General features: G+C 49.5%; 1 protein-coding gene and 1 non-coding gene across 2 annotated transcripts in view; one reads left to right on the top strand and one right to left on the bottom strand.

Moving 5' to 3' along the window:
* ZNF385C (zinc finger protein 385C) overlaps positions 1-26141 on the bottom strand; it is a 321307-nt gene that overhangs the window by 192405 nt on the left and 102761 nt on the right. The window lies entirely within an intron of this gene.
* On the top strand, positions 8830-8896 carry TRNAH-GUG (transfer RNA histidin (anticodon GUG)). The gene has a single exon. It is a non-coding gene; the product is annotated as a tRNA-His (tRNA).

Here is a 26141-nt window from a genome sequence, read left to right on the forward strand (position 1 = left end):
GGATTGGGGCAAACCAATGTTGTCTCGGCCACCACGGGGTGACTAGGATCCCCCGTGGCCTTTCGCTGTGAATCTTGTGGATCACTCTGGTTATGAGCGGGATGGGAGGGAACAAGTACACGTGTTGTCCCTTCCATGGCAATATCAGGCCGTCCCCCAGTGATCTCGGATCTGCTCCCCCCCTGCAGCAGAATTCCTTGCACTTTGAATTCTTGCGCGTCGCAAACACGTCTATTTCCGGTGTTCCCCACCTCTGAAAAACTGGACGCAGGAATTTCCAGTTCATTTCCCATTCGTGGAGTACGGCACCCCCTCTGCTTAGAGAGTCCGCACAAGAGTTGAGAGTGCCCGGAAGATGTGCTGCAGTCAAGGTCGTCCGTGTTTCTCTGCACATCTCCCAGATGCGTAAAGCTAGTAGACAAAGCTTCCGGGACACCGTGCCCCCTTGTCTGTTTATGTATGCTAGGGCTGTTGTGTTGTCTGTAAGGATTGCCACCGATCTGTTGGCAAGTAGTTTTCGGAATGAGATGATGGCATGATGGATTGCCAGCAGTTCTAGAAAGTTTATGTGAAATTCTAGGTGACATGGAGGCCATCTGTCTCCAACACACATGCCGTCCAGATGTGCACCCCAGCCCCATAGGGACGCATCTGTGGTTATCGTCAAAGATGGGGCCTCCCTGTGAAATGGGGCACCTTCCATTAGATGTTGTCTCTGGTGCCACCACCTTAGAGAGAATAGGACTGGTTCTGGAATGTGCATTCTGCGCGACGGGGGGTCCCTCAGGTAGTTGAATGCATTGATGAACCATAATTGCAGCATCCGCATATGAAGCTTGGCAAATGTAATGACTGCTGTCGTTGCGGCCATCAGGCCTAGGAGGCGCTGTATCTGTTTCGCTCTCACCGTTGGGTTGTGGAGAAATTCTGACACAAGCGAGATGATGTCGTTTGCTCTGTCTGGTGGGAGAAACGCCTTGCACTTTCTTGTATCTAAGATTGCTCCTATGAATTGTGTCCTTTGGCATGGTTGAAGATGAGACTTTTTGTTGTTGACCTGTAGTCCCAATTTCTGTAGGAGGGTCAAGGTTATCTGGATGTGATGTAGAAGACGATGTTCGGAGTCTGCCACCAGTAGCCAATCGTCTATATAGGGAAACACCATTATCCCTTGCAGCCTGAGGTGTGCTGCTACTACTGCCATGGTCTTCGTAAAGACCCTCGGGGCTGTCGAAAGTCCGAACGGTAATGCCCGGTACTGGAAGTGGGATTTCCCGATAGTAAACCTGAGGAACTTCCGATGGTCTGGGTGGATACTTATATGGAAGTATGCGTCCTGCAGGTCTAACGTGGCCATCCAGTCTCCCTGATTGAGTAGGGGTAGAATGTTTTGCAGTGACGTCATCCTGAACCTGTGAGCGGTGATGAAAATGTTTAGAGCTCTCAAGTCCATGATAGGCCGGAGGCCACCATCCCGCTTGGGGATTATAAAATACCGGGAGTAGAATCCCTGTCTTTCTTGATGCTGAGGGACTGCCTCTATTGCATTTTTGTTTAGTAGGGCTCGTACCTCTTCCTTCAATATCGGAGAGTGCGTGGTGTGGACGATTGTAGGGACAGTAGGGTGTTGTTGAAATTCTATTTGGTAGCCCCATAGAATAATAGAGAGGACCCATTTGTCGGTAGTGATTTTGGTCCAAGCTGGAAAGAAAGGGTATAGTCTTGTCTGGTCCCCAGGGGATGGGGATGGGTAAGAATACAGGGGGAGACAGTCAAAGGCCCTGTTTGGGCTGCCGATTTCCCTTTTGGCGAGGGGTCTGAGTAGAGGGTGGTGAGTATTTTGACTTTGTACCATACTGGGGCTTAGAGAAAGAGCCCGAACCTTTGGGTCTCCACTGCTGGTCCCCCTGCTGTTTTGAGAACGGTTTCTTGTTCCAATTTTTCGACCAAGGTCTCTTGGTCTGTGTTTTTGATGAGGTGGATACCCCTAGGTTTCTTGACGTTTTAATACTTTTATCTAACTCTTGTAAAGCGGTGTCGGTGGTTGCACTGAACAAACCGGTACCATCGAATGGCAAATCTTCTATATACGATTGTGTATCCGGTTGGAGGGCCGTCGACCTTAACCACGAGTGTCTTCTGAGTGTCACGGCCGAGGAGATGGTCTTTGCCCCTATATCGCCAACGTGCTTTGCGGAACTGATTTGTTGTTTCGCTAGTAGGATTCCTTCTTTTTGCAGCTTCCTGACAGCTGTCTTTGTTTGTTCTGGGAGAGTAGGTAAAATGGAGGAGAGTTGGTCCCATAGGGCATATTGGTAGCGTCCCATGCACGCTGTGTAGTTCGCCATTTTTACGCCCAGTGAGCCCGCTGTATAGAACCGCCGACCCAGGTTGTCCAACTTCTTGCCCTCCCTGTCAGGGGGGGTTGAATGGGTCTTCCTAGCCTTGGAAGAAGAGGCGACGACCACTGAGTTCGGCTTAGGGTGGTTAAATAGAAATTCAGCAGTCGACTCCTGAATCCTATACATGTGGTCAAGCCTACGAGACGATATTGGTGTCGACGCAGGTTTGTCCCATGCGGACTTGGCTGTGTGTAACATGACCGACGTTAGAGGGAGTGCCACTGCCGTGGAGGTGTCCAGTTGTACTACATCAAATACATTGTCCGTTACTACTGGTTGAGGCTGGACCGTAGTCAGGGCCAATGTCTGGGCCATGCGTTTAATAAGGTCCCCATAAGATTTTAGATCTTCAGATGGAGATATCGGTTGTTGTTCCTCGACCTTCTCCGAAGGGGATGGTTGCTCCGGGGAGGAAGGGGTGCCTTGGTCTTCTGAGGCAGACTCTTCCCCCGACTTAGAATCGTCTGGCGACTCTGAGTGCTCTGACCTAGGACGGGGTTCCGGGGTCTTGTCTGGTTCTGGGGATACTTTCCCTTGTCCTCGGGGTCGAGGAGAGCCTTGCTTTGGTGGCTTTTCGGTAGTCGGGGCCTTTGCCAGCGATGCCGATGGTGTATGCCTCGGTGTATGGTAGGAGGTTCTGGATCTCACCGACGCCTCAGATAGCTGATCCCAGTCCATTTGTCTGGGGGGTATCCAAGGAAAAACTGAGGGCATCTGGTAAGATCCGTATAAGTACTGCCACTGTCTCTGGTCCCATGGTGTCGGAGGTGGTGGCTTCCGGAGAGGTGAGCTGTCTCTGGGCTTCGATCTCGGTGAACGATCGACCGGTGATCTGGTCTTTGTCGATTCACGCGATCGGTGCCGACGTCTAGGGCTCCTAGAGCGGCTATGTGATCGGTCCCGAGGTCTGCTTCGGGAGCGATGGCGGGGGGTGAGAGGTCTACGTGGGCTTCGAGACCGACCCCTTGGGGGAGTCACCCGGTCGTCTCCCTTAGGTTGCGGGGATGGGGTTCGAGGGCGACGTTCGTCCGTCGGACTCTGCTCCGTTCCCGAGCGTTGGGTAAGTTCGATATCGGAGTCCGATGAAATCGCTATCTGTGTCGACATGGCTGAGAGTGTCGGTAGACTATGGCGACGGTTCGGCGAGGCGAACAGCTTAAGCGGTGGGATCTTCTCGATCGTCTGTACCGATGGCGACGTCGGGGTCGAGGAAGCAGAATGCCCACTGGATTTGGGTTTGTCTGCCTTCCTTTTCTTCGTTTCGGTGTGGGCGACCTTCTCCTCCCTAGGCCGTTTTGCGGGCGTAGAGGAGTCCGACTTTTGTGCCGAGCCCGCTTTCTTGTTGGGGCGATCGGCGTCGGTAAGGGCCCTGTCGGTATCGACCGACTCGGATGTCGACGGTTTTGGTGTGGTCGACATCTTCTTCGGTGAAAGCGCTCTCTCCAATAGCGCGGCAGCCAGCCGGGCTGCACGGTTTTTCCTCGTTTGTTTTGAAAACCTCGAACAATATATGCACGAGTCCGGAATATGGGATTCCCCAAGGCAGAGCAAGCAGAGAGAATGACCGTCTGGAGGGGCTATCTTGCTGCCACACCTCGTGCACCTCCGAAAAAATCCCCAGCGCCTTTCCATGCGTGGCGGGAAAGGGTAAGGGGGAGGGGAGGGATAAGGAAAGGAAAAGTGGGAACTGGAAGGGAGTTTCCAGACGTCGTTCCCTCTTCTTAAAACGAAAATAATAAACTAAAACAAGAAAACTTTGAAATCCACAGTCTAATAGATATAGGAAAATTTTTACCGACCGTAGCGAAAAAGATCGACTGATCCGAGCGGCGGTCAGAAGAGAACTGGCGGGATGTCCGCCCCGGGCTCGGTGAGCATGCGCAGTGGGGCTGTGCGCATGCGCGCCGGGCCTAGGGCGCGGAAATCCGCAGCTTTTGAAGTTACCGATCGTGATCGGCGCAGGCGCCTAATCCCATCAGTGTGATGCACAGAGACCACGAAGAAGATATTTGCCTTTCAGGCAAAGGTGGCCTTCCAAGGGAACGGCCAGCCTGGACAAACTCCAGCATGGCTACCCTCACGGGTTAAGAGGGATGCCAGCTTCTGACCTGGAGATCTTCCTGGGATTACGGAGCATCTCCAGACATCAGTTTCCTTAGAGAAAACGGCTGCTTTTGGAGAGTGGGCTCCATGGCAGACGTGGCCGAACGGAAGCTCGGGAGCCACACCTGCCTGTTTCCAGGGGTGGGATTCTAGCAGGAGCTCCTTTGCATATTAGGCCACACCCCCGTGATTTAGCCAATCCACCAAGAGCTTACAAAAAAAGAGCCTTGTAAGCTCTTGGAGGGCTGGCTGCATCAGGGGGTGTGGCCTACTAGGCAAAGGCGCTCTTGCTAGAATTTCACCCCTGGCTCTTTCACATGTCTTGTGTGGCTCTTGAAGCCCCCACCATTCTGCCAGCCAGCTTGGAGAAGGCATTTGGAGAAGGCATTTAAAGTTAAAATCGCTTTCTTTCCACCTCTCCCTCCATCTTCCTTCCTTCATCTGACATTCAAGTGGGTCTTATGTTAAGGAAATTTGGCTGCCCCTGCTCTATGGCATTTTGCCCCACTGAGGTCCCTGCCCTCCCCACGCTCCGCCTCCTGAATCGCAAGGAGTTTCCTGACCAGGAGCTGGCAACCTCACCTCTTTAGATTTTCATCCAGCCCTGCTTAGCATTCTTTTCTAAAAGTTATAAGATGCAAGCCTAGTCTATTTGCCTTTTCCTAGGAGGATCCTGCTGGGTTTTCAATGCATTCCTCTCCTCATAAGAACTGCTGCCTTGCTGGGCAGTGATCTGTTTGGTCTTCGGGAACTCACAAGCGATGCAGTGGTGACAGCTTCCGCCCCGTGGGAACCAGCACACCCTCCCAAGCCCCTTTCAGCTCCCTGAAGAACTCCTGGCCCTCTCCAGCCATTCCAGGAGCCCTAGTATGTCTTCTTCAGCAGGCTTTCGGCAGAGAAAGGAGAGCTTGCAGGTAGTCCCGGGGACCGCTGCGCAACCCAAAGCGGAAAGTGCTGACAGCTTTCCTGAAAACCAGCAGTGACAAATGCCAAATTGAAAATGCAGTCCTCGCACTCACGCGCAGCTGCACTGAACTCGTGGGGTGAACGGAAATGGGATCCGTTGCTAGGCTCGCACACGCTATGCGTTGCTCGCACGCACCGACCGAAACACTTGCCGGGATTGCACAGCACACAAACCTAGCAACACCTGCTTGCTACCTAACAGCACTCTTTTCATTCTACAGGTCAATGCAGGTGCACTGGAATGCCGAAGGAATTGGACTTTAATTCAGAAGCTTCCCAAGTCCCTTTCCCACCAGCGTGGTGGACGTAAAAAAAATCCGGTTTTCTGCAAAACAATTGCAGGCTTCTAAAAAAAAAGAGCAAGTCTTAGAAGAAGATGATTTATAACCCACCCTTCTCTCTGAATCAGAGTCTCACAATCTCCTTTATCTCCTTCCCCCACAACAGACACCCTGTGTGGTGGGTGGGGCTGAGAGAGCTCTCCCAGAAGCTGCCCTTTTCAAGGACAACTCTGCAAGAGCTCTGGCTGGCCCAAGGCCATTTCAGCAGCTGCAAGTGGAGGAGTGGAGAAATCAAACCCTGTTCTCCCAGATAAGAGTCCGCGCACTTAATCACTACACCAAACTGGCTCTCTTAGCGCTGGGCTGTTGACCACATCTCACGCTTTGACAATCCAGTGTTCCAGAACTCTGTGCATGCTTAAAGTCAAGCAGCTTCCAGACGGGGAAGTTTAGGTATATCAGTCCCGATCCTGACAGCCACAAATGGACTTGCGTTGGTTGCCCCTGTACTGTTTCAAACTCATTTGTCGGATCAGCACAGGTGGGAAGGTGGTGGGTGATGCCAAGACAGCTCTTTGTCTGCCCCTCCCAACTGGAAAGTACTTTTTTTCCGTCTGTGGGACTTCCAGGTACAACTCCTTATGCTGGTGCACTTGGGGCTGTCAGCTCAAAACACCTGAGGGAATTGTACCACAGAACTGGGAGGGACGGTGGCTCAGTGGTAGAGCATCTGCTTGGGAAGTAGAAGGTCCCAGGTTCAATCCCTGGCATCTCCAAAACAGGGTCCAGGCAAATAGGTGTAAAAACCTCCGCTTGAGACCCTGGAGAGCCATGAATGGGGCTGTGGCTCAGTGGCAGAGCATCTGCTTGGGAAGCAGGAGGTCCCAGGTTCAATCCCCGGCATCTCCAAAAAAGGGTCCAGGCAAATAGGTGTAAAAACCTCCGCTTGAGACCCTGGAGAGCCACTGCCAGTCAGGGGAGGGACGGTGGCTCAGTGGCAGAGCATCTGCTTGGGAAGCAGGAGGTCCCAGGTTCAATCCCCGGCATCTCCAAAAAAGGGTCCAGGCAAAGAGGTGTGAAAAACCTCCGCTTGAGACCCTGGAGAGCTATGAATGGGGCTGTGGCTCAGCGGCAGAGCATCTGCTTGGGAAGCAGAAGGTCCCAGGTTCAATCCCCGGCATCTCCAAAAAAGGGTCCAGGCAAATAGGCATGAAAAAACCTCCGCTTGAGACCCTGGAGAGCCACTGCCAGTCAGGGGAGGGACGGTGGCTCAGTGGCAGAGCATCTGCTTGGGAAGCAGGAGGTCCCAGGTTCAATCCCCGGCATCTCCAAAAAAGGGTCCAGGCAAAGAGGTGTGAAAAACCTCCGCTTGAGACCCTGGAGAGCCACTGCCAGTCAGGGGAGGGACGGTGGCTCAGTGGCAGAGCATCTGCTTGGGAAGTAGAAGGTCCCAGGTTCAATCCCTGGCATCTCCAAAAAAGGGTCCAGGCAAATAGGTGTGAAAAGCCTCAGCTTGAGACCCTGGAGAGCCGCTGCCAGTCTGAGAAGACAATACTGACTTTGATGGACCAAGGGTCTGATTCAGTATAAGGTAGCTTCATATGTTCATATATGAACTGTCTCTGCCTAACACATTCAGAAATTACTTCCCATAGCTTGCTTGGAATAGGTACTGACATAGTCACGGCAGAATACACAGAGAAGAAGAAAAGATTGGATTTATACCCCGCCTTCACTCGGCGTCTCAGAGCAGCTTACAATCCACTTCCTTTCGTCTCCCCGTAACAGACACCCTATGGGCAGGGGTGTCGAACTCACTTGTTATGAGGGCTGGATCTGACCTTGTTGGGTCAAGCCATGTTGGGCTGGGCCATGTGTGTACCTATTTAATATTAGTAGCAGAGGAGGAGGAGGAACGGTGGCTCGGCGATAGAGCATCTGCTTGGGAAGCAGAAGGTCCCAGGTTCAATCCCCGGCATCTCCAAAAAAGGGTCCAGGCAAATAGGTGTGAAAAACCTCAGCTTGAGACCCTGGAGAGCCATGAATGGGGCTGTGGCTCAGGGGGTAGAGCATCTGCTTGGGAAGCAGAAGGTCCCAGGTTCAATCCCCGGCATCTCCAAAAAAGGGTCCAGGCAAATAGGTGTGAAAAACCTCAGCTTGAGACCCTGGAGAGCCATGAATGGGGCTGTGGCTCAGGGGGGTAGAGCATCTGCTTGGGAAGCAGAAGGTCCCAGGTTCAATCCCCGGCATCTCCAAAAAAGGGTCCAGGCAAATAGGTGTGAAAAACCTCAGCTTGAGACCCTGGAGAGCCATGAATGGGGCTGTGGCTCAGGGGGTAGAGCATCTGCTTGGGAAGCAGAAGGTCCCAGGTTCAATCCCCGGCATCTCCAAAAAAGGGTCCAGGCAAATAGGTGTGAAAAACCTCAGCTTGAGACCCTGGAGAGCCATGAATGGGGCTGTGGCTCAGGGGGTAGAGCATCTGCTTGGGAAGCAGAAGGTCCCAGGTTCAATCCCCGGCATCTCCAAAAAAGGGTCCAGGCAAAGAGGTGTGAAAAACCTCAGCTTGAGACCCTGGAGAGCTATGAATGGGGCTGTGGCTCAGGAGGTAGAGCATCTGCTTGGGAAGCAGAAGGTCCCAGGTTCAATCCCCGGCATCTCCAACTAAAAAGGGTCCAGGCAAATAGGCATGAAAAAGCCTCAGCTTGAGACCCTGGAGAGCAGGTGAGGGACGGTGGCTCAGTGGTAGAGCATCTGCTTGGGAAGCAGAAGGTCCCAGGTTTAATCCCTGGCATCTCCAAAAAAGGGTCCAGGCAAATAGGTGTGAAAAACCTCAGCTTGAGACCCTGGAGAGCAGGTGAGGGACGGTGGCTCAGTGGTAGAGCATCTGCTTGGGAAGCAGAAGGTCCCAGGTTTAATCCCCGGCATCTCCAACTTAAAAAGGGTCCAGGCAAATAGGCGAGAAAAACCTCAGCTTGAGACCCTGGAGAGCCGCTGCCACTCTGAGTAGACAATACTGACTTTGATGGACCGAGGGTATCATTCAGTAGAAGGCAGCTTCATATGTTCTAGGGAGGGACGGTGGCTCAGTGGTAGAGCATCTGCTTGTGAAGCAGAAGGTCCCAGGTTCAATCCTCGGCATCTCCAAAAAAGGGTCCAGGCAAATAGGTGTGAAAAACCTCAGCTTGAGACCCTGGAGAGCCGCTGCCAGTCTGAGAAGACAATACTGACTTTGATGGACCGAGGGTATGATTCAGTAGAAGGCAGCTTCATATGTTCTAGGGAGGGACGGTGGCTCAGTGGTAGAGCATCTGCTTGGGAAGCAGAAGGTCCCAGGTTCAATCCCTGGCATCTCCAAAAAAGGGTCCAGGCAAATAGGTGTGAAAAACCTCAGCTTGAGACCCTGGAGAGCCACTGCCAGTCTGAGAAGACAATACTGACTTTGATGGACCGAGGGTATCATTCAGTAGAAGGCAGCTTCATATGTTCATATGTTCAGAGATATAAACTTTTTAAAGGACACAGACAAACACAATTTTTTTTAACTTAAAACATGCTTAAAACATGAGCACTTGTTGGTCTTGAAGGTGCTTTCTTTGTATCTCTCCCATGGGATCCAGGGAACTGGGCAAAGGAAGCTCTGGCCCTTTCCCTCCCTCCCCAGGGGACCAGGAGGGGAAGGCGCCTCAAACAATGGAGAAAACTGAGGTTTTGCTCTGTAGCTCCTGAGCAATTGAGCAAGCCTTGCAAAGCAAGCTGAGATGCAGAGGGAAGCAAGAGAGAGGGAGAAGGAAGCAGACAGGAGCCAGCTGCTCGCGGGCCTGATAGGAGTCCTCCAGGGGCCTGATTCAGCCCCCGGGCCATGTTTGACACCCCTGCCCTATGGTGCACGTGGGGCTGAGAGAGCTCTACAAAAACCAAGACTGTCCCAAGGTCACCCAACTGGCTTCATGTGAAGAAGGAGTGGGGAATCAAACCCAGCTCTCTCAGATGAGCGTCTGCGCACTTAACCACTAATCTGGCTCAAAGCCGTCAGATTTAAAAAAAAATACTGGTGTAACTTGCCACTCTGTAGGTGGAATCTCTCAGAATATCTCTAGACACAGAGATTATTGTGTTTTTTTCTTGGCTCTACTGCTGGTTCTCTGACAGAACACAGTTTCACCAGTCAGACTAATAAAAGCCTGTCTGCTTGCAAACTCGTCTCAGACCTGCTCAGCATTCTCCCGTGACTGTAGCCATTTGTAAATCACCACAGAAAGGAAAGAAGAGTAGAGAAAATGCCCCGTCCTACGTATGCTGGGGAGGGGAGACTGTAAAAAAAAAATCTGAACATGCTTCTAATTTCTGCGACGGTGACATCGGCAAGAAATTATACAAATTCCTTCATAAATATTGTCCAACTTTACCTCGTAACAGCAAAGTTATTTGTGCCAGGGGAGCTTATTTCAGAACTGAACACCTTTAAAAGTGCCAAACCAATCTGTTTTATGTAAAATGGATGGGATTTGTATTTCAGGAAGGGATAAGGCCCTAGCTGCCTTGAACAAGGGTCTCCATTTGGTGTAGCGGTTAGGAGAGCCAATTTGGTGCAGTGGCTAGGAACACGGGCTCTAACCTGGGATAACCAGGTTTGATTCCCCATTCCCCCAAAGGAAGCTGCTGGTGTGACCTTGGGCTAGCCGCAAGTTCTCAGCAGAGCTGTTCTCGAAAGAGCTCTCTCAGCCCCACCTACCTTATAGGGTGTCTGTTCTGAGGAGGGGAAGGAAATTGTAAACTGCTCTGAGACTCCAATCGAAGGACGGGATATAAATCCAAACTCTTCCTCTTCTTCAAAATTAAGAGAGCCAGACCTTTCTTTGTAGAAAAAGCCTAGCAGGAATTCATTTGCATATTAGGCCATGCCCCCTGATGCCAAGCCAGACGGAACTGCATTTCTGTGCATTCTTGCTCAAAATAAGAAGAAGAAGATATTGGATTTATATCCCGCCCTCCACTCCGAAGAGTCTCAGAGCAGCTCACAATCTCCTTTCCCTTCCTCCCCCACAACAGACACCCTGTGAGGTAGGTGGGGCTGGAAAGGGCTCTCACAGCAGCTGCCCTTTCAAGGACAACCTCTGCCAGAGCTATGGCTGACCCAAGGCCATGCCAGCAGGTGCAAGTGGAGGAGTGGGGAATCAAACCTGGTTCTCCCAGATAAGAGTCCATGCACTTAACCACTACACCAAACTGGCTCTCCAGTAAATAAAGCCCTGAAGAGAGCTGTCTCAAAACTAGGCAGACCAGCTACAAATCCAGGGAAATCTAACCCCCTGCAAAAGTACCCTGGTCTATCTTGGATGAAGACATTTTCTCTTTGCATCGAAGATACCAGCAATGTATCGAGTGTTACAGGCAGTTTTGGCAAATATCAAACTCCTCTTTCCCTTCTCAGATTTTATAAGCTTCCAGCAACCCTTCTCAGAAGGAACACGCTTGGACTCCACAGACGGGAGATAAATGCAGCTTCAAGGCAAGTGCGTCATCCCACTTAATAAAGAACAAGTTACAGTGACCACACAAAGCCTGGTGATGCCCGCCAATTCTCCTGCTGGGCGACAGCCTCCGGCCCTCAAATAGTCATGTGCTAAGTGAGTAAATTAAGAGGCACACAGAGAAAGCTGCAGGGTGAAATACAGGCTGGCTGCTTCCTGACGCTGTCTAGGACCTGCAGGGAGCAGAGTTCTCGATCCAAGTCGAACAGATACGGGTTGTTACCAATGTTCCCTCTAAGTTGCGGAGTCTTGTGAGCAAAAATTCTACCTTGTGAGCTACTGGCAGGGGTGGAATTCTAGCAGGAGCTCCTTTGAATATTAGGCCACACCTTCAGGATGTAGCCAAGAGCTTACAAGGCTCTTTTTTGTAAGCTCTTGGAGGATTGGCTACATCATCGGGGGTGTGGTCTAATATGCAAAGGCGCTCCTGCTAGAATTCCACCCCTGGACTGGTATTAAAGTTGTGAGCTACTAGCATAAAAGTTGTGAGCTACTGCGTAAATAAATTAAGTGTGCTCCGGGGTCATCCTTCCTGAGCTAAGACAAAAATGTGTGAGCTGGAGGCTAAAAATCCGTGAGCTAAGAACATAAGAGAAGCCATGTTGGATCAGGCCAATGGCTGATCCAGTCCAACACTCTGTGTCACATAAGAACATAAAAGAAGCCCTGTTGGATCAGGCCAATGGCCCATCCAGTCCAACACTCTGTGTCACATAATAACAGAAGAGAAGCCATGTTGGATCAGGCCAGTGGCCCATCCAGTCCAACACTCTGTGTCACATAAGAACATAAGAGAAGCCATGTTGGATCAGGCCAGTGGCCCATCCAGTCCAACACTCTGTGTCACATAAGAACATAAGAGAAGCCCTGTTGGATCAGGCCAGTGGCCCCTCCAGTCCAACACTCTGTGTCACATAAGAACATAAGAGAAGCCATGTTGGATCAGGCCAGTGGCCCATCCAGTCCAACACTCTGTGTCGCATAAGAACATAAGAGAAGCCATGTTGGATCAGGCCAATGGCCCATCCAGTCCAACACTCTGTGTCACATAAGAACGTAAGAGAAGCCATGTTGGATCAGGCCAGTGGCCCCTCCAGTCCAACACTCTGTGTCACATAAGAACATAAGAGAAGCCCTGTTGGATCAGGCCAGTGGCCCCTCCAGTCCAACACTCTGTGTCACATAAGAACATAAGAGAAGCCATGTTGGATCAGGCCAGTGGCCCATCCAGTCCAACACTCTGTGTCACATAAGAACATAAGAGAAGCCCTGTTGGATCAGGCCAGTGGCCCCTCCAGTCCAACACTCTGTGTCACATAAGAACATAAGAGAAGCCATGTTGGATCAGGCCAGTGGCCCATCCAGTCCAACACTCTGTGTCGCATAAGAACATAAGAGAAGCCATGTTGGATCAGGCCAATGGCCCATCCAGTCCAACACTCTGTGTCACATAAGAACATAAGAGAAGCCATGTTGGATCAGGCCAGTGGCCCATCCAGTCCAACACTCTGTGTCACATAAGAACATAAGAGAAGCCCTGTTGGATCAGGCCAGTGGCCCCTCCAGTCCAACACTCTGTGTCACATAAGAGAAGCCCTGTTGGATCAGGCCAGTGGCCCATCCAGTCCAACACTCTGTGTCACATAAGAACAAAAGAGAAGCCATGTTGGATCAGGCCAGTGGCTCATCCAGTCCAACACTCTGTGTCACATAAGAACATAAGAGAAGCCATGTTGGATCAGGACAATGACCGATCCAGTCCAACACTGTGTCACATAAGAACATAAGAGAAGCCATGTTGGATCAGGCCAATGGCCCATCCAGTCCAACACTCTGTGTCACATAAGAACATAAGAGAAGCCATGTTGGATCAGGCCAGTGGCCCATCCAGTCCAACACTCTGTGTCACATAAGAACATAAGAGAAGCCCTGTTGGATCAGGCCAGTGGCCCCTCCAGTCCAACACTCTGTGTCACATAAGAGAAGCCCTGTTGGATCAGGCCAGTGGCCCCTCCAGTCCAACACTCTGTGTCACATAAGAACAAAAGAGAAGCCATGTTGGATCAGGCCAGTGGCTCATCCAGTCCAACACTCTGTGTCACATAAGAACATAAGAGAAGCCATGTTGGATCAGGACAATGACCCATCCAGTCCAACACTGTGTCACATAAGAACATAAGAGAAGCCATGTTGGATCAGGCCAATGGCCCATCCAGTCCAACACTCTGTGTCACATAAGAACATAAGAGAAGCCATGTTGGATCAGGCCAGTGGCCCCTCCAGTCCAACACTCTGTGTCACATAAGAGAAGCCCTGTTGGATCAGGCCAGTGGCCCATCCAGTCCAACACTCTGTGTCACATAAGAACAAAAGAGAAGCCATGTTGGATCAGGCCAGTGGCTCATCCAGTCCAACACTCTGTGTCACATAAGAACATAAGAGAAGCCATGTTGGATCAGGACAATGACCCATCCAGTCCAACACTGTGTCACATAAGAACATAAGAGAAGCCATGTTGGATCAGGACAATGACCCATCCAGTCCAACACTGTGTCACATAAGAACATAAGAGAAGCCCTGTTGGATCAGGCCAGTGGCCCCTCCAGTCCAACACTCTGTGTCACATAAGAACATAAGAGAAGCCATGTTGGATCAGGCCAGTGGCCCCTCCAGTCCAACACTCTGTGTCACATAAGAACATAAGAGAAGCCATGTTGGATCAGGACAATGACCCATCCAGTCCAACACTGTGTCACATAAGAACATAAGAGAAGCCCTGTTGGATCAGGCCAGTGGCCCCTCCAGTCCAACACTCTGTGTCACAACTAAGAACATAAGAGAAGCCCTGTTGGATCAGGCCAGTGGCCCCTCCAGTCCAACACTCTGTGTCACATAAGAACATAAGAGAAGCCATGTTGGATCAGGCCAGTGGCTCATCCAGTCCAACACTCTGTGTCACATAAGAACATAAGAGAAGCCATGTTGGATCAGGCCAATGACCCATCCAGTGCAACACTCTGTGTCACACAGTGGCCAAAAACCCAGGTGCCATCAGGAGGACCATCATTGGGGCCAGGATACCAGAAGCCCTCACACTATCACCTCTCCCAAGCACCAAAAATGCAGAGCATCACTTGCCCCAGACAGAGTTCGAACAATATGCTGTAGCTAATAGCCATTGATGGACTTCTGCTCCAGATGTTCATCCAATCCCCTCTTGAAGCTGACTATGCTTGTAGCTGCCACCACCTCCTGGAGCAGGAGGTGTTAATCACCCTTTGGGTGAAGAAGTAAAGTGAAGGTGTTTACCCACTGACCTCTGAGAGGGAGGTTTTAAGCCCACTGGATCAGCACAGCCAACCCAAAACGGGTCTCACCCACTGTTGTCAACAGGGCTGGAGAAAAAATGTCCTGAGGTCACTGGAGGTGCTTCTGTAGGGGGAGGTCCTTGTGAATTTCCTGCATTGCGAAGGGGCTTGGACTAGATGACCCTGGAAGCACCTTCCAACTCTAAGATTCTACAATTTCCCAATGGGAACCCCCAAGCAGCAGGCATCATTCTCCTCTCCTCTGTTTTATCGTCATACCAACCCTGGGAGGTAGGCTAGGCTGACTGCTCAAAAGTCACCAGTGCACATCCACGGAGCAGAGTAGGGATTTGGACCTGTGTCTCTTAGATCCTAATCCAACACTCTGTCTGAGCCACTGCACCACTCTGGTAAGAGATGAACAGACGTGCTTTGCCATTCCCTGGCTCTGCTCTCGCAAAATATTAGTTCCGAAACTGCCAGGTTTGCTCAATATTGAATGGGCAAAGTCGTGCAATCATTGTTATTAGCTTTATGAACCAATGAAATACAACAGTTCCCAGCACCAAAAATATAGCACTGGAAAAATTTCCACCTTGCAGCTGTGCCCCAGGGCAGCCCGGAGTTTATTAGCGCCTGTCAGATTTCACAAGGTTAGCTCTAATATATGTTGCTTGCAAATCACACAGCCGGCAACGAATGAGGCTTTTCCATCTCGATTGGCACCCTGGGGGGAAGGAATCCGCAACTGGCCGCAAAGATAACCTGTCGTGCCCTACGCAGCAGCAAAAAAATGCGGGCTTGCAAGTTTTTCGGAGGAGACAGAGTCAGCAGAAGCCCAGCAACCAAAAGCAGAAAGCGGAATTTTCGGCTCTCTTTTCTAACTTTCATATTGGGTGGGTTCCCAATTTGAAAGAGAGCCAGTTTGGTGTAGTGGTTAAGTGTGCGGACTCTTATCCGGAAGAACCGGGTTTGATTCCCCACTCCTCCACATGCACCTGCTGGAATGGCCTTGGGTCGGTCATAGCTATCGCAGGAGTTGTCCTTGAAAGAGCAGTTGCTGTAAGAGCTCTCTCAGCCCCACCTTCCTCACAGGATGTCTGTTGTGGAGAGTGGGGAGGTAAAGGAGATTGTGACCACTCTGAGACTCTGAGAATCCGAGTATAGGGCAGGATATAAATCCAATATCTTCTTCTTCTTCCTATTAATTCCCTCAGTTAAAAAAAAACCATTGAAACCAGATTTAGGTCAAGTGGAAGAAAACGTTTCTTTATTTACACAGTACTCAATTAACTTCCGGAACCTCGTTACACAAGATGGAGTGTGATGTCTACCTGCCTGAAGGGCTTTTTCACAAAAAACAACAACCTAGATTACCCAGATATGTGGAGCTTGCATCAATCCAAGGAGGAGGAGGAGGAATCATAGAATTGGAAGGGACCTCCAGGGACATCTAGTCCAACCCTCTGCACAGTGCAGGAAACTCACAAACCCCTCCCCCTAAAGTCACAGGACCTGCACTGCTGTCAGATGGCCATCTAGCCTCTGTTGAAAAACCTCCAAGGAAGGAGAGCCCACCAGCTCTCAAGGAAGCCTGTTCCACTGAGGAATCGCTCTGTCAGGAAGTTCATCCTAATGTTGAGTCAGGAACTCTTTTGATTTAATTTCAATCCGTTGGTTCCGGTCCTACCTTCCTGGGCCACAGAAAACAATTCCACACCATCCTCTATAGGACAGCCCTTCAAGGACTTGACGATGGTGATCATATCACTTCTCAGCCGTCTCCTCTCCAGGCTAAACATCCCCAGCTCCTTCAACCTTTCCTCATAGGACTTGGTCTCCAGACCCCTCACCATCTTCATCCTCCTCCTCTGGACCCGTTCTAGCTTGTCTATAGCCTTCTTAAAATGTGGTGCCCAAAACTGAATACAAGACTCCAGGTGAGGTCTCACTAGAGCAGAGTAAAGCGATACCATCACTTCATGTAATCAGGACACAATACTTCTGTTGATACAGCCCAAAATTGCATTTGCCTTTTTAGCCACCACATCACACTGTTGACTTATGTTTAGTGTATGGTCCACTAAGACCCCTAAATCCTTTTCACACATACTACTGCTAAGACAAGTCTCCCCCATCCTATAACTATGCATTGGATTTTTCCTACCTAAATGCAGAACTTTACATTTCTCTCTGTTAAAATTCATTTTGCTGGTTTTAGCCCAGTTTTCCAGCCTGCCAAGGTCATCCTATATCCTGTTTCTGTCTTCTACTGTATTTGCAACCCCTCCCTATTTAGTATCATCTGCAAATTTAATAAGCATTCCCTCTATTCCTTCATCCAAATCACTGATAAAGATGTTGAACAAAACAGGTCCCAGGACAGAACCTTGAGGCACTCCACTTGTCACTCCTCTCCAAGAGGATGAGGAACCATTCACAAGCACTCTTTGGGTGCGATCTGTCAACCAGTTACAGATCCACCTAACAGTAACAGGATCCAAACCACATTTTACCAACTTGTGAACAAGGATAGTATGTGGAACCTTATCAAAAGCCTTTCTGAAATCAAAATACACGATGTCTACAGCATTCCTCTGATCCAGCAAGGTAGTCACTTTCTCAAAAAAAAGAGATCAGTTTAGTCTGACATGACTTGTTCTTGAGAAACCCATGCTGGCTCTTAGTAATCACAGACATCTTTTCTAAATGTTCCAGGACTGACTGTTTGATGATATTGGATTTATATCCCACCCTCCACTCTGAGTCTCAGAGTGGCTCACAATCTTCTTTATCTTCTTCCCCACAACAGACACCCTGTGGGGTTGAGAGAGCTCTCACAGAAGTGGCCCTTTGAAGGACAACTCTGCAAGAGCTATGCCTGACCCAAGGCCATTCCAGCAGCCGCAAGTGGAGGAGTGGGGAATCAAACCCGGTTCTCCCAGATAAGAGTCCGCACACTTAACCACTACACCAGACTGGCCGCTCTAGCTAAATGGAAGCTCCATGCTCAGAGACATGACACTTCTCCCAAAAACAAACAACAAAGGGCAGCCTTCATGATGTACTTGGGGCAGTTCTAGAGGCATGAGGTTGGCTGCTACGGAAAATCAGGTCCTGGGCCAGTTGAATTTTGGGCTGGCCCAGCACTGCAAAGCTGCTTTTTATGCCTTTAAGAGAGCCAGTGCGGTATAGGAGGGAGGCTACAATCCGGAAGAGCTGGATTAAAATCCCCATTAAACCACCATGTTCATTGGTTGATCTTGGGACAGTTATTTCCCCTTAGGCTACCCGACCTCACAGAGACTTTGTGACGACAGAATTGAATTATTTACCCTGAGCTGCTCTTGGAGGAACAGCAAGATAAAAACTGTACTTAAAAAAAAAATAAGAGGAGTTTTTGTAACTCTCCAAAGCAGGGTTCTCCACCCTCCTTACAACATACATGTAACGCAACAACTGAAATTACATCCTTACAATCCATGAGAATCATTCCAAAGAGCTCATGTAATTCTTGAGCCCAGATAAAACTCATCTTAAACCTTATTTTCAGCATCTCTCTTAACTGGCATTTTTTTTTTAAAATAACTGGATTTGGAGATGAGTTTTAAAGGGCTATTACAATCAGGCTTCCCAGGTGACATAGCCAAACTTTGAAAAGGGGGGGACCACAACCTCAGAGCCCCACACGTCAGAAGTCTGCCTTACCGTCCTCGTTGCCAAAAACGGATCGTTCCCACCTCTCAGTTGGGCTGCGAGCTCCACCTTGTCTGAGCACAGAAGAACCAGGGAAGGAGAGGGGGGAAACAGCACTCTCCGCACAAAGATCCAATCAAGATTCCCTGGTTTTTTTTATACCTTGCACTACAAATTCAAATACTATTCACTAAAAATCAAGGGCCATGTTTTTCACTGGCTTGGTTTCTCAGAGCAAGCGTTGAACGTTAGGTGCTTAGAAGGGCGGGGGGGGGGAGAGAACCCTGCCCTTAGACCGGTTACAAGGAAGAACAGGTGCCAACGAGTGCCACTCATTTGTAACCGTAGCATTCACCCCCTGACGGCAAGCATTTGACATCAGACCTAAGAGAGAGCAACAGAAGGGCGGGAAGTCATCTTGTGTTGTGCCCTGACGCCTGCAGATCCTACGGTCACAATCAGGTCTCCTTTCCTTCTGCAAACACCCATCGCTTCTGGAGCTTTTTGGAAATGCACTCAGACCTTCTAGCAGAACAGCTCCCTAATTCTGAGAAGTGAGAGAAGGGCTTGCTCAGTTGTACTTTTATTACTGTACAAGTTCCAAGCATCACAGGCGTGATATACATAAGGAAAAAATAAGTTCATAACCTGTTCTTTAAAAACTTGAGATTCTTGTACGAATTTGTTTCAAATCAATTAAATCTCACACGCAATATTAGTGGTGGAATGTGCTGTTCAAGTTGTAGCCAACTATATATTTCCATTGCATAGTGAACCAAGAGATTGCATTCGCAAGAAAAATATTAAATTTAGCTCCTTGTATGCCTGCCAAGTAATAATTAAGGCAACGTCTAAAATTTTTTACAAATGCAACTGATTGGTAAGAATCTACAGCGTAATAGTTGTTAGAAGCAATAACTGTTGTAATGGCAGTTACTTGGTATTCGCTGCCAAGTAATAATTAAGGCAATGTCTAATTTTTTTTTTTACAAATGCAACTGATTGGTAAGAATCTACAGCGTAATAGTTGTTAGAAGTAATGTTGTAATGGCAGGTCTTTTTCCATCTCCCCATCTCATGCAAATTTTGCACAAAGCTAATCAGCCCACCGGTTCTAAGGGGGTCGGATGGTCCTTTTGTCGAATATAAATTGTGAGAAATCTGCATTTTGAAAAAAACAATTACCGTAAAAAAAAACCCAAACCGATGATACTGACCAACTCCAGGGTTCAACTCTGAGCCAAACTAAAACAGGTGAAAGTTTGGTTGCCAGGCCAGTGTTGGAAAATACCTGGAGACTTTGGGGGTAGATCTGGGAGGGGGTGGGGTTTGCGGAGGGGAGGGGCCTCAGCGGGATACAATGCCATAGAGCCCACCCTTCCAAGCAGCCATTTTCGCCAGGGGATAATAAAAGGGAATCGCCGGAAACAATGTACAGGAGAGCCAGCAGCACCTGTAGAAGAGCATGCGTTAATCCACGTGTAAAGAACATTTAGTTAAGGCTCCACATAACGTTGAGAGAAGGAGGCTGACGAAGCACATTCTGTCGAAATCGTGAGGAGCCCTGCAATAAGTGAGTCCTCTTTACTTCCTCCGTGCCATTTGGAGTTGAACGCTGAGTTCAAAGGATTTTGCCCGCCCCTGTGTCGATTAGAAGAAGCCGACTTTCAGGCTGTGGAAAGACTTTGTGGGGACATTATTCATACTCTATATTCATACTCTATATGTCCTTTTTTGTTCAATTCAGTTTGCACTAAATATATTTGTAAACTGTTTTGTGAAAGTTACATTGTTTCCGGTGATTCCCTTTTATTATCCATCGAGAACACGGGTTCCAGTTGTGTTTAACATTTTCTCCAGGGGAGCTGATCTCTGCCAGCTGGAGATCAGTTGCAAAAGCAGGAGATCTCCAGGCCTCACCTGGAGGCTGGCAACCCTGGGTGAGACAGCCAAGGAATTCAAGGGTCAGGCCAGGGGTCTGGAAAACAAGCCTTAGGGTGAAAGGCTGAAGGGACCTGGTATTTTATGGCCCTGAGGAAGTGAAGTTTGGGATGACTGCATCCTGCTAGTCAACTACCTGAAGGGGACTGTGTGGAAGAAGAAGAAGATATTGGATTTATATCCCGCCCTCCACTCCGAAGAGTCTCAGAGCGGCTCACAATCTCCTTTCCCTTCCTCCCCCACAACAGACACCCTGTGAGGTAGATGAAGATATTGGATTTATATCCCGCCCTCCACTCCGAAGAGTCTCAGAGCGGCTCACAATCTCCTTTCCCTTCCTCCCCCACAACAGACACCCTGTGAGGTAGATGAAGATATTGGATCTATATCCCGCCCTCCACTCCGAAGAGTCTCAGAGAGGCTCACAATCTCCTTTACCTTCCTCCCCCACAACAGACACCCTGTGAGGTAGATGAAGATATTGGATCTATATCCCGCCCTCCACTCCGAAGAGTCTCAGAGCGGCTCACAATCTCCTTTACCTTCCTCCTCCACAACAGACACCCTGTGAGGTAGATGAAGATATTGGATCTATATCCCGCCCTCCACTCCGAAGAGTCTCAGAGCGGCTCACAATCTCCTTTCCCTTCCTCCTCCACAACAGACACCCTGTGAGGTAGATGAAGATATTGGATCTATATCCCGCCCTCCACTCCGAAGAGTCTCAGAGCGGCTCACAATCTCCTTTCCCTTCCTCCCCCACAACAGACACCCTGTGAGGTAGATGAAGATATTGGATCTATATCCCGCCCTCCACTCCGAAGAGTCTCAGAGCGGCTCACAATCTCCTTTCCCTTCCTCCCCCACAACAGACACCCTGTGAGGTAGATGAAGATACTGGATTTATATCCCGTCCTCCACTCCGAAGAGTCTCAGAGCGGCTCACAATCTCCTTTCCCTTCCTCCCCCACAACAGACACCCTGTGAGGTGGGTGGGGCTGGAGAGGGCTCTCACAGCAGCTGCCCTTTCAAGGACAACCTCTGCCAGGGCTATGGCTGACCCAAGGCCATTCCAGTAGGTGCAAGTGGAGGAGTGGGGAATCAAACCCGGTTCTCCCAGATAAGAGTCCGCACACTTAACCACTAAACCAAACTTGCTCTCCTGGACTTGTTTTCTGCTTTTCCAGAAATTGAGACTGTTTACAAGAGAGTACGTTATGAGAAGTTTCCTGATGGTAAGAGAAGCTTAGCCCTTTCCCTACGAAGAAAGGTTAATAATAATAATAATAATTTTTTATTTGTATCCCGCCCTCCCCGCGCTTGGGGCTCTTTAGCTTGGAGAAACATCAACTGAGGGGTGACATGACAGAAGTGTACAAAGTTATGCATGGGATAGAGAAAGTAGAGAAAGAAGTACTTTTCTCCCTTTCTCACAACACAAGAACTCGTGGGCGCTCAAGGAAATTGCCAAAGTCCCCAGATATTTCTTGAACGGGATCTGGCAACCCTAAATACGCTTGTCCCAGGCCTCCAACAAAAGTCTGATCCCCTGAAGGAAACAGCTGTTTCAAAGAACAGATTCCATGCCATCAGTCCTATAGTCAGAAATTTTTGGGTGCGGAGGTGCAGAGCATACAATTTTGGGTGTGGGGGCCGTGGGGGCTTGGCTGCTTCTTCCAGCGGCCAGCCGCCCGGCCACAGCTCTCTCTCATGCTCTCGGGGGTGGGAAGAGGGTTGGGTGGAGGGGTCTAGTCCCCCGGCCCCCCTGCAGCTACAGGCCTGCATGCCATCACATCGAAGAAGAAGATGATGATATTGGATTTATATCCCGCCCTCCACTCCGAAGAGTCTCAGAGCGGCTCACAATCTCCTTTCCCTTCCTCCCCCACAACAGACACCCTGTGAGGTAGATGAAGATATTGGATTTATATCCTGCCCTCCACTCCGAAGAGTCTCAGAGCGGCTCACAATCTCCTTTACCTTCCTCCCCCACAACAGACACCCTGGGAGGTAGATGAAGATATTGGATTTATATCCCGCCCTCCACTCCGAAGAGTCTCAGAGCGGCTCACAATCTCCTTTCCCTTCCTCCCCCACAACAGACACCCTGTGAGGTGGGTGGGGCTGAGAGGGCTCTCACAGCAGCTGCCCTTTCAAGGACAACCTCTGCCAGAGCTATGGCTGACCCAAGGCCATCCCATCGCTTCTGAGCTCTCTTCTATTCCCAGTCACCGCTCCCCAATCTCCAGGAATTTCCCACACCAGCGTTGGCAACCATAGTAGGGTTACCAATCTCCTGGCAGGGCCTAGAGTTCTCCCAAAATTGCAAATGAGATCCAGAGTAGACATCAGTTCTCCCCGAGAAAAAGGCAGCTTCGGAGGGTAGACGCTAAGGCCGAAGTCTCTCTCTCCCCGAATCCCAGCCCCCCCAGCCTTTGCCCCCAAATCTCCAGCTGGCAACTCTAATTCTGTGGCATCATTTTATAAAGCATGAAGTAGCAGATATTACACTGGTTCAGAAGATTAAATGAAAGCAAAAACTGAAATAAAGAAACCCACAACAAACTAGGCTTGCCAGTCCCCTGGTAAAGGGGGGGGGGGATTCCCCCACCCCAAATTCCTGTGGTCTGCCAGTGCTCCAGAAGGCAGCAGGAGGGCAGGGGGAAACAGTGGGATTGCATACGCTGTTACATCACCATCGAAAACCTGGAAATGACAGAAGGTAGCTCTAGAAACTGCTAGAAATTCTACAGAAAAAGCATAGAGCTTCCGGCAATTCCTAGAGCTACCCTCCATCGCTTCTGGGTTTTCGCTGGAAGTGACATAACAGCACATGCAATGGTGCAGGCCCCCCCCCATGTCCCCACCCCCAATCCCCTTGCCTAGTGACACGCTCAGCAACCCCAGGATCAGTTTGCAGGGGTATCAAACTCTTTTGTTATGAGGTCCGGATCTGACGTAAATGAGATCTTGTCAGGCCGGGCCATGTGTCATAAAATGTAATGCCAGGTAGCAGAGATATAAACCTTACAAAGGACATAGAAAAACACAATTAAATACTTTTTTTAAAAAAAAACCCTTAAAATAAAACGTGCTTAAAACATTAGCACTCATTGTTCTTAAAGGTGCTTTCTTTGTGTCTCTCTCAAGGGATCCAGGGAACTGGCCAAAGGAGCTCTGGCTCTTTCCTTCCATCCCCAGGGGACCAGGAGGAGGAGGAATCTCAGCCAATAGAAGGAAGAGAGGTTGGTGCAGTAGCCAGTTTGGTGTAGTGGTTAAGTGTGCGGACTCTTATCTGGGAGAACCGGGTTTGATTCCCCACTCCTCCATTTGTACCTGCTAGCATGGCCTTGGGTCAGCCATAGATCTGGCAGAGGTTGTCCTTGAAAGGGCAGCTGCTGTGAGAGCCCTCTCCAGCCCCACCCACCTCACAGGGTGTCTGTTGTGGGGGAGGAAGGTAAAGGAGATTGTGAGCCGCTCTGAGACTCTTCTGAGTGGAGGGCAGGATACAAATCCAATATCTTCATCTACCTCACAGGGTGTCTGTTGTGGGGGAGGAAGGGAAAGGAGATTGTGAGCCGCTCTGAGACTCTGCGGAGTGGAGGGCGGGATGTAAATCCAATATCTTCATCTACCTCACAGGGTGTCTGTTGTGGGGGAGGAAGGGAAAGGAGATTGTGAGCCGCTCTGAGACTCTTCGGAGTGGAGGGCGGGATATAAATCCAATATCTTCTTCTTCTTCTTCTAGCTCTGTTATGGGAGAGAGCCTGATAAAGCAAGCTCTCCTTCCTCCCCAATGAAGGAGCCTCAGCCAATGAAGAAAATAGAGGTTTTGCTCTGTAGCTCCTGTGCGATTGAGCAAGCCTTGCAAAGCAAGCTGTTATGAAGAAGGAAGCAAGAGAGAGGGAGAAGGAAGCAAGAGAGAGGGAGAAGGAAGCAGATGGCAGCCAGTTGCTCAGGGGTCTGATAGGAGCCCTCTGGGGGGGCTTGCTTTGGCCCCCGGGCTGCATGTTTGACACCCCTGAGTTACAGCTTAAAGTGGGGTTAAGGGAAAAGCTAAAGAGAACTGGGAAAGATGAAATCAGGTATCAAAATTGGGCTGTGTTGTGAGTGGAGTGGATAAGAAAGATGAAAGACTTCAGTTTGTGCCATTTCTTCACATGGCAGGCAAAATAACAAGAAATCTATTTAACACACTTGAGTTTGTTCCAGCAGGTGCAAGTGGAGGAGTGGGGAATCAAACCCGGATCTCCCAGATAAGAGAGCTCTGGATGACCCAGGGCCATTCCAGCAGGTGCAAGTGAACGAGTGGGGAATCAAACCCGGATCTCCCAGATAAGAGAGCTATGGCTGACCCAGGGCCATTCCAGCAGGTGCAAGTGAAGGAGTGGGGAATCAAACCCAGATCTCCCAGATAAGAGTCCACACGCTTAACCACTGCACCAAACTGGCTCTGCACCTCCAAACTGGAAGAAGATAAAGGAGATTGTGAGCTGCTCTGAGACTCTGATTCAGGGTGGAGGGTTATAAATCCAATGTCGTCGTCGTCGTCTTCTTCTTTATACTGCAGGTGAAGAAACTGCTCTTGCTAGAAGTATCTTCCCCCCCAAGGTTCTGTAGCTGCTGCTTGCTATGGAAATATTTACTTAAGGGAAGAGGGAAAAAGCAAACCTTGACTGTGCCAGCTTTTATTTGGTGGGTGGCACAATCGTGTCTAACACCGACAGAGAAAGCAGACTCTCCGCTTAGAGAGACTTTTGGCTTCCGTTCACTGCAACAGGTTTTATCGGCAAACACATTATGTTCCCCAAACGCATTTCCAGGGAACGCTAAATCTGGTTCATAAGAAAGAAGATTCTCCAATTGCTGTCACCACACTTTGCAAGCTCCTCTAATAAATTGGAAGCAGCGCGCGCTCTGTTGGCTTAACAAATGAGATTACTTCAGAAAAGGAGCCGCAATAAGCAAATGCAGCCGGCAGAGATCAAAAAAGCCAAAAGGAACAAGGACTTCACAGACGTTCTCTCCACCTGTGAATCTTTACCATTTCGGGACATGCTGGTATCGGGGAATCCATTAAAGGTTTTGCTTTCCATATTAAATAGTTTAAACGCAGGACTTTTTTTGGAGCAGGAATGCAGTTCTGGCTGGCTTGGTGTCGGGGTGTGGCCTAAATATGCAAATGAGTCCTGTTGGGGCTTTTAATTTTAATTTTTTAAATCAAATTATATCCCGCTCTCCCCTAACGGGCTCAGGGCAGCTACAACAAGTTAAAAACCACATAGAATATTAAAAACAATAGACAATAAACCAATCCGCACATTTTCCTACCAAAAAGGTCCGTGTGAAACAACTGTGACACCAGGGTTTGGCCTAATATGCAAATGAGTTCCTGCTGGGCTTTTTCTACCCCAAAAAGCCCTCGCTAAATGTAAAGCTTTGACAGTTACAGTTTGCAACCTACAAACTGAGCAAAATGAATTTAAGCATCGGAGCAAATTCAACACGAAGGCTCTTGCAGGGGTCAAATTGAAGCGACAAGCATTATTCTAAGAAAACGGTGCGCGGGTGCCCGGTTAGTAAACTTGAAAAAAGTAGTGTTTAACTAAGTTCCAATCCAGTGGTCTCCAACAGGGTGCCAGGGTGTGCAAACCCCTTTCCTGGCACCTGTCAAGTGTTTTCAAAAAGTGGGTGGAGTCAAGTGAGGCTCCTGCCCAACAGTGCTTCTGATTGGTCACTGAGATCTGATTGGTTGGGCAGATTTTCTAAAATTTCCCTTGGGGATAGCAGCCACTACAGCACAAGGATCTTCCTTGAGGGACTGAAGGTAAGCTGCGGCAGCTATTTTGTGGCTGGCTCCGCCTCCTTCAGCAGCCCCCCAAAACCCCAATTTGAAAAAAGACTGGACGGGGG

This window comes from Heteronotia binoei, chromosome 15 (assembly GCF_032191835.1).
Source record: "Heteronotia binoei isolate CCM8104 ecotype False Entrance Well chromosome 15, APGP_CSIRO_Hbin_v1, whole genome shotgun sequence".
Classification (NCBI taxonomy): domain Eukaryota; kingdom Metazoa; phylum Chordata; class Lepidosauria; order Squamata; family Gekkonidae; genus Heteronotia; species Heteronotia binoei.